At 46.7% G+C, this 8,012-nt stretch overlaps 1 non-coding gene across 1 annotated transcript; it reads right to left on the bottom strand.

Moving 5' to 3' along the window:
- Positions 1-237: 237 nt before the first annotated feature.
- TRNAE-UUC lies at positions 238-309 on the bottom strand. Its single transcript has one exon. It is a non-coding gene; the product is annotated as a tRNA-Glu (tRNA).
- Between the last annotated feature and the right edge of the window lie 7,703 nt (positions 310-8,012).

Below are 8,012 nucleotides of genomic sequence, written 5' to 3'. Positions count from 1 at the left end.
CACTGAAAACTGCCCATGTGGCAGGACTGAGATCCTAGTCTGGTTCATCTGCTACCAAAGCTCTGCCTCTGCCCAGCACATTGTATCTCCTCTCCAAGCAAATGTAAGATGAAAAAAAAAAGAAAAAAGAAAATCATTGAGACAGGCCATAGGATACCAAGTATCATAGGATGTTACTCCTTAGAAAAAGGATTTTTTTCCCCCACTCTGGCTGTGCTGCGGCTTGTGAGATCTTAGTTTCCTGATCAGGAATTGAACCTGGGCCATAGCAATGAAAGTACCAAGTCCTAACCACTGGACTGCCAGGAACTCCCAGGAAATGAATTTTTAAAACAACAATGCCAGCCCGCACAGAGTCAGACACGACTGAAGCAACTTAGCAGCTTAGCAGCACATGTAAAGTAATGTGAATCCCCTATTATATTTTGAGAATTCTTCCCCCCTTATGTGGAAAATATTTTTAAAGAGTTCCCCCCTTTTCAGTCATGCGGATAGTTATTCAGGAGCTTATTGTGAAGAAAAGACCTACCCTGAAGAACTGAACAGGCATCAGTTTCTTTTAAATTGCAATCAACCAATCAATCAAATCAAATTAAAAAAATACAATATGGATCAAACCTTGTGCATTGAAACTTTTCCCCATTAAGCTTTTATTAAGCCATTAAAACATGCATATGTAGAGTAACTGCACTTTCAAATGCTTTGTTTTCTCGAAGTCTACTGTAGAGTGTCCTTTGAATATGTGGCACATATGAGTGGCAAGATGCTAAAGCAAAGCAGTGTCAAGGCTGAGGGCTTCATAAAGTCTCATTTGCTGGCATTTGGAGAAATGACATCCTCCCATTTTCTACTGGGGCTTGTCGACTTAAAAAATGCACAATGTGAGAGTTGAGAGTTAAGTTTTATTGGGGCAAAATGAAGTCTGTAGCCTGGGAGACAGCATCTCAGATAGCTCTGAGAGACTGCTCCTAAAAGGTAGGGGAAGGTCAGTATATATGTGAGCTTGGTGAAGGGAGAGTAAGTGCAATTGAAGACATTTTTTTTTTTTCACAAGGTTTCTACTTGTCACAAGGAGCAGACGTCCCAATGAAGGATTTTAGTGCTTTTCTACATATGAGGAAATACAAGAATTGAGCTCATAAAATCAGCTCTTTAAAATATCTAACTGTCTGAAGACCTGTTTGGCCAGTTCACCGCCTGCCACCAATCCCTGTCCCAGCACGGATTGCCTCACTTTTGATCCCCACTAGGAACTCCTTTCACGGAGTGCTGAAGGTCAGCAACAGCACATGATTTAATCCTTGTAGAGGTGTGTGCGTACTTATCTTCTCCTTATTGGAGAAGGCAATGGCACTCCACTCCAGTACTCTTGCCTGGAAAATCCCATGGACAGAGAAGCCTGGTAGGCTGCAGTCCATGGGGTTGCGAAGAGTTGGGCACGACTGAGGGCCTTCACTTTCACTTTTCACTTTCATGCATTGGAGAAGGAAATGGCAACCCACTCCAGTGTTCTTGCCTGGAGAGTCCCAGGGATGGGAGCCTGGTGGGCTGCCATCTATGGGGCCGCACAGAGTTGGACACGACTGAAGTGACTTAGCAGCTTAGCAGAGGTGTGTGCATTCTTAGCTGCTCATTCATGTTCCATTCTTTGCGACCACATGGACTGCAGCCCACCAGGCTCCTCTGTCCATGGGGATTTTCCAGGTAAGAATACTGGAGTGGGTTGCCATGCCCTCCTCCAGGAGATCTTCCTGACTCAGGGATTGAACTGCACTGCAGGCCGAGTCTTTACCATCTGAGCCACCAGGGATGGCAAGTACCAATTTGTGGCTGACAGGCTGCTCTTTACTTTTGACTTGGACACATACACGTTGCATGCATTTAGGTTAAATCTGCCTCTACCATTAATGAAAATAAGAAAACCTCCTTACACCAAAGAGCCCTGGGGAGAACCACTCATTCTATCTGGCCTGGGCTGTTTGGCTGGTGGAGAAAGTCCCCCTCAGGTATGGACTCACCACTAGACTGTCTTCTGGTGATATTTCAAAAGCAAATACTTTAGGGAACTCCCCTTACTCTGGGGTATGGTATATGAAGTGAGACCAACCTCTGGAAAAGCAATTTGGCCATCCAAAGTATGTGTCAATAATTTGAAAACTGTTCATGTGCTTTGACCAATAATCTTCCTTCTGGAATTTTAAGCTGAGGAAAATTACATGAAATTGCCATTTTAATATCTCTAGGCACTTTGAACCTAACCTATTCTAAACTCTCGATGCTTTTATTTATTTTTTATTGAAGGATAATTGCTTTACAGAATTTTGCTGTTTTCTGTCAAACCTCAACATGAATCAGCCATAGGTACACATATATCCCCTCCCTTTTGAAACTCCTCATCTCCCTCCTCATCTCACCCCTCTAGGTTGATCCAGAGCTCCTGTTTCTAAACTCTGGATTCTTATCCCAATCAGTTCCTCCTGCATCTCCCTCATCTCAAAAAATGACCACTCCTTTCTGCCGTTGCTCAGGCTCCCAACTGTAGAGGGCTTCTGCAATTCTCTTTCCTTCATATTCCATTTCAAACACACCAGAGAATACTGTCTGCTCCATCTTCAAAATGTATCAAGAATCCAATTGCTACTCAGCATGTTCAGCACCACCTTCTTGGCATAAGAGATCATCTTCTGTTTCTGAATTATGGCTATAGCTCCTGTTTGCTTTCCTTGTTTCCATACTGGCTCCAATACAGTCAGAACAAACTGCTAGACACGCACAGTCTGCCTGTCAGCTTTATGTCACTTCCTGGCTTCAAACGCTCCAAAGGTTTTTTTTCCTGTCACTCAAAATAAAATCCAAAGTGTTGACCCACCTCTCATCTCTCTGATCTCTTCTCTTTCTCTCTTTCTTTCCTTCACTCCTCTCCATTCTCAATGGTTTCTTTGCCATGGTCCAAGCACATCAAATATAATACAGTCGCCCTTCAGGATTATTGCGTTTATGATGCTCTCTTTCTAGGATAACCAGTGTGCCCAAAGTGCACGTAGATCCCTCACTTCTTTTAGGATTCTGTTCAAAATTCACGGCATCAGAGCAGCTGATCCTAGCGTAAAATAGTGCCTAATGTAAGTGAGCTTACCCTCCGTCACTCCGTTGCCTTTCTCTTCATAGCACTTTTTATTGCCTGGCACTATCTACGACTCAAAATTTTTCTGTTTCTCCCACCTCAAAGTGTAACTTCTGTGACCTTCGTCTATTTGATTTCCTATCGGATACCCAGCCTAGTGGTTCAAGTAGTGTTACTGGGGTAAAAAGGAGCACTGTGCTAAAGAACAGCAATCATCAGTACAAGGCTGGAAACAACTTAAGACCATGCCCTCAAAATGGACTTTTTATTTTATCGTGAATTGCATTTCTGCTTCTCTGAGATTGTGGCCAGTAGAAATCAAGATCTTAGAGATTATCATTATTATTTTTTGAATCATGTAAGAGCAAGGTGCAGACAGAATGCCTCATCACTACTAAATACTTCAGTGTACATAAACCCCACATAAGGAACTTCTTCTACATAACTACAAGATAAACATTCAAATCAGGTAGTCAGCATTTATAAGACACTACCAACCAATCCACAGACCTCATTCCATTTTTGCCAACTGTTTGTTTTTCCTATCCAGTTCAGGGGCCAATCCAGAACTCTTCATTGCATTTACTGGTCATGCCTCTTAGATCTCCTTCAGGATGTAACAGAAAAGATGCGGTGCTCTGCTCAGCACAACACATCAGGAGGAACATGATGTGACTGGTTCCCTTCCTGGTGATGCTCGTTTGATCACCTGGCCAATTTTGGTGTCTTCCAGGGCTCTCTTCAATGAATTTACCATTTCCTTCCATGTAATCAATAGATACATTTCAGAAGATATGTTAAGATCAGGCTGACATGCTGCTTCACATGCAACACCCAGTCACCAGCCTCAGCATAAACTGAGGACTCTGGCCACAATCAACCAACACAGGCAAGTGATGACTTACTATGTCTACCAGTGGTTTTTGTTTGTTTTAGGGCATACAGCATGTGGGATCTTACTTCCCAATCAGGAATCAAACCCATGTCCCTTTCATTGGAAGCACAGAGTTTTAACCACTGGGCCATCAGGGAAGTCCCCTATCAACCTTATTTACTTGAAATTCTTCATAAGGAAGAGCTGTCCTTTATTTCCCCCTTATTTATTTATTCCACTTATTATATCATTATTTATTCATTCATTTATATTAGCATAGATTCATGGATTTCTATTTGACCCAATAGGTTGCAGTCAGTTACCATCATTATTTATTTTGATACCCAGATTGCCCCAGGTTTGGCCAGCGGAAGCTTATGCATGTCCTTTCAGCATGTTTCCATCGTGCTTTGAGCACTTCCTGTAATGGGCTCCTAGCTCACTTTGTACTTTCCCAGCCCATGCACAGGAATCAGCCCTGGTTTCACTTAAGGGAGGATGGAACTCAGAAGCCAAGACCTTCTGGGCACCTGATGTGTCCATTACTTCTAGCCTCTGAATGAAAATAGCTACGGTGTCTATGTGTGTGTGTGTGATGATTTCCCAGTCATTTTGAATTCAATCCAACACCTTAGGGTTCTTTATGAAGCTGAGCAGGATCCTGTGAGGCCCATCTGGGTACAAACCCTTTCTGTGACCCCATTTCTTATTTAATAAATAGGTTTCATTCAGCCTCCATGATCTTCCCTGAGTCTCAAAGGGCAGATGCAAACAGTTGCTTATCAGGGAAGGGAGGACATGCAGAAACAAAGAAGTAGCTGTCAAGAAACAATAGTGGAGCAATGGGGCAGGGTCCTGGCTCTTCGTTAAGGAATATATATAACAATATCTTTGAGTTCTTCTGCAGGAACTAAGGCCCCTAGCCAGGGGAATGACTGCAGCTTTAGGCTAAGCGCAATATTCCTGGCACTCCACTGTGTTACTTCACCACGAACCAATCAGAAGGAAGATTGCACACAGGGGAAGATAAATGAAGACTCTGACCCCTTCCCCCAGTGATTCTCCCTTTAAAACCATTCAGGATCCAGAAGAATCTTTGAAGTCGGTGTTTGGACACGAGTTCACCTTATTCCCCAGAGAAGGCAATGGCACCCCACTCCATTACTCTTGTCTGGAAAATCCCATGGACAGAGGAGCCTGGTAAGCTGCAGTCCATGGGGTCGCTAAGAGTCAGACGCAACTGTGCGACTTCGCTTTCACTTTTTACTTTCCTGCATTGGAGAAGGAAATGGCAACCCACTCCAGTGTTCTTGCCTGGAGAATCCCAGGGACGGGGGAGCCTGGTGGGCAGCCGTCTATGGGGTCACACGGAGTCGGACACGACTGAAGCGACTTAGCAGCAGCAGCAGCCACCTTCTTCCCAGGTTGTTGGCCTCTTGAATAAACCAACCTTTCCTTTTCAACCAACTTGTCTCTCAGCTATTGGCTTTCCAAGGGTAAGCAGTCAAACCCGAGATGGGTAACATTTATAGCTTTCTTTCATTCCATATTCATAAATTCTTTCTTCAGTACTAAGAAACCTGGCTCCCATTATATTTAATATTTTACATATTTGCCCAATAGCCCTATAATTAATCAGTCTCCCAGCCAGGAAGCTACCTCCTTCATCCTGCCATCTCCTCAGCCTCTGACTTATCCTCTAAGGGCAAGAAGAACTGGTAAGTCACACACTCTTAATGATACAGATTCACCAAGTTTTGTGGTTGGAGAAAAAATGCTAAGAGTCAGAGAAATATGGGGAACCACTCTGGTTTGTGAGGCCTCTATACAAAAACCTCGCTGGGATTTTTGGGCAATGGACTCAGATCTCTGGTGGTTCAGGAACCAGCTGCCAGGCAGTCTTCTCTTTTGCCATTTTGGCATTAGGTGCTATAAAAAGCACTGTCCCAATTGCCTAGAAGCCTATTTTCTGAGATGAATAAGTTAGGGAAACACACAAACCCAGCACATCCAATACCACAGAGACACATTCTTCTAAGTAGTTCTTCCTGGGCCTGCTTCTAATTTGGGTATAACTGGGATTCTTTGGTCTCCCCTAACAGCCACCAGCTGTTCCTACCCCTGCTGGAAAAAGAACAGCCCGTGCTGATGGGTAGCCATTAACAGATCTCTGCAAACATGCTAATGTCTGGGGTGGAAGGGGGTGAAAGGTGGACTTTTGTTTTCATCATGAATTGGATCCTGAGTTCTCGGAAAGAGTGCCAGCTGGGAAGTTCAACGTGGGTGATTAAGAACCATCACACAAATTATTTTTGAGACTTGACGGGTATCTCAAGCCCGGGAAACTGTGGGTGTGAACAGTTAACCACTCATTTACTTGGTAAGGAATTGTGCTGTATCGAAGTTTTAAAAACACAGCTCCAGAGTGGCTTACTCTCTGATAATTAGTTGTGATCTCTATGCACAGCTGGGCAATACTCTAGAAACAACCCCTAAACCAACATACCTTGCCTACTGAGCTGTAAGTATTCTGTTACCTGTCATGACAACCAGGAAAAAAAAAAAACAGTAAAGAAATAGCTCACCCAATTTATTTTCTTAAGGAGTTAGAGAACACTCATTCTATAGGAAAACATATATCACGTTTGCTGCCAGACAGTAAGAAAGAAGCCCACGTGTAGATGCATACTGATGGGGTGGTCCCTAGACCAGCAGCATCAACATGACTGGGTAACTTGTTAGAAAAAAATAATATGGAACTCACCCCAGATGTACCGAATGAGAAACTGCAGCAGGGCCCATCAGTCTGAGTTTTAAATACCACCTACTCCGCCTCCGCCTTCTTGTGACACGGATGTACGTTCAAATTTGATTATCGCCGCCCTAGACACTCGAGGCATGGTGCTGGAAGTACCTGGCTACCAACTAAAGTTACCCATTGGCCCTAGGATGGGTCATCAGGGAGTTCGCTGCAGTTCCTTCTGCAAACGGAAAAGTTTATCACACACACACACTTCTCTACATTTAAGATGCAGGAGTTCGCTGCAGTTCCTTCTGCAAACGGAAAAGTTTATCACAGACAGACACACACACACACACACACACACACACACGTTTCTACATTTAAGATGCAGGAAGTTGTTCCTGTCCTCCTAGGTCTAGGGATCGCTTCCTCCTTTCGCCTCCACCTGGACCAAGTCGCAGAGTAGGTGGAATTTGAGACCCGGCAGGGGTCGCTGCTGCCCATAAAGAGAGAACCGGGGAAGCGTGGCAAGAGAAGCCTAGAATCTTTGACATCACACTAAGCTCCTCCTTGCACGCACACAGTAGACACACACAAACATATACAGACACACGCACGCACACACACACGGACCGCGTAGTCTTCTCTCTGCCGGCTTGCTCCCGGTACCCCCGAGCCAGCCCTTCCCGCGGCAAGTGTGTGCTGGGCGCCGCCAGCGAGGAGCCGAGTGCCGGCAGCCCGAGGGACCCGACGCGCAGCAGTGGCGGCCGCCGCGCCCGCAGCCGGACCCGTTCGCCCCAGCGCTCGGCGACGGCGACCGGGACACCTCGCCGGCACCCGGGTCTCCGAGCAGCCGCGCCCGTCCCCGCCCGGGCTGCAGGGCGCCGGGCCGCCACCCCGCACGCTCCCGGGTCCCCTGCCACCCTTATGCCAGAAGGAGAAGCCGGGCGAAGGAGCAGGACGCTCGGCAGCCGGACTCCGCCGCAAACCCTAAGCGCCCCCTCCGCCCGCGCCCCTCCGGCGCCCGCGAAGCGAGATGCAACCGCCACGCTCCGGCTGAAAGGGGAAGGGGCCGGCGCCATCCGCTCGCTCCGAATCCTGTCTCCGCGGCGGCTGCGCGTCCCGGCCGCGGCCCCCCGGGCCCAGGAGTGAGCAGGAGAAGGAGGAGGAGGACAACGACGAGCGGCCGGCCCGGGGTTGGCCGGGGCTGGGGAGGAGGGACGGCGCGGGGGGGAGCGCGCGGGGGGCGGGGAGGGGGCCCCGGCGGATAA

The sequence above is a fragment of the Bubalus bubalis genome, chromosome 17 (genome assembly GCF_019923935.1).
Source record: "Bubalus bubalis isolate 160015118507 breed Murrah chromosome 17, NDDB_SH_1, whole genome shotgun sequence".
Lineage (NCBI taxonomy): Eukaryota > Metazoa > Chordata > Mammalia > Artiodactyla > Bovidae > Bubalus > Bubalus bubalis.
This window is presented reverse-complemented; position numbering and strand designations above follow the sequence as displayed.